The 716-nt window shown below is 32.0% G+C and overlaps 1 protein-coding gene across 1 annotated transcript in view; it reads left to right on the top strand.

Moving 5' to 3' along the window:
• cntrl (centriolin) overlaps positions 1–716 on the top strand; it is a gene marked incomplete at its 5' end in the record, with an annotated part of 184,646 nt that overhangs the window by 160,568 nt on the left and 23,362 nt on the right.

Raw genomic sequence — 716 nt, 5'->3', positions numbered from 1 at the left:
CTCTCTCTCTTTCTCTCTCTCATTTGATGGAAAATTGATGTGAAATTTAATTTAGTTTGTGAATCTTTAGTTTGACGCAGCAGAGAAACAAACCTGCAGATTCTCTCTCGTCTCTCTTTAATTCAAAAACTAAAAACAAATAAAACAAACGCTGCGGACTGAGGAACATGTGGCAATCAGTGATCAATACATGAGCCAAACAGATAATCAATACATATAGAGGGGCTGTGTTTCATCTGCCAAACGCTGGATTAAAACCAAATAAACCAAATATAATAAAAACAATATAATATATAATATAAAGAAAGCTCAACATTAGGAGAATAGATGAATAAATATATTTATATTGAGACCATAAATCAATAAAACAATACGAAATATAAATAAATAAAATCAACTGAGAAAAAAATAACATTTAAATAAACAAGCTCAACTGAAACAAAGCATTTAAGAAAATAAAAGCTCTCCATATAAAATAATTTCAACCTATTTTAAAGGAAAATTTCCACTAAAACTGAACAAAATAAAAGCTCAAACTTCAAAATAAAACCTGAACTTCCTGATTTGTTTTTAAATCTAAATGTATAAAATAAAAGTCACAGCAGTGAGAGACAGACAGGTGGGTCCTACCTGGACGACTGATGCTCTTCTTCTTCCTCCAGCTGCTGACGGACAGATTATATATCTGACCTGAGGGGAGGAAGAGGAGGAGGAGG

This window comes from Morone saxatilis, unplaced genomic scaffold (genome assembly GCF_004916995.1).
Source record: "Morone saxatilis isolate NCDOM2014 unplaced genomic scaffold, NCSU_SB_2.0 Contig16, whole genome shotgun sequence".
Taxonomy (NCBI): Eukaryota; Metazoa; Chordata; class Actinopteri; family Moronidae; genus Morone; species Morone saxatilis.
This window is presented reverse-complemented; position numbering and strand designations above follow the sequence as displayed.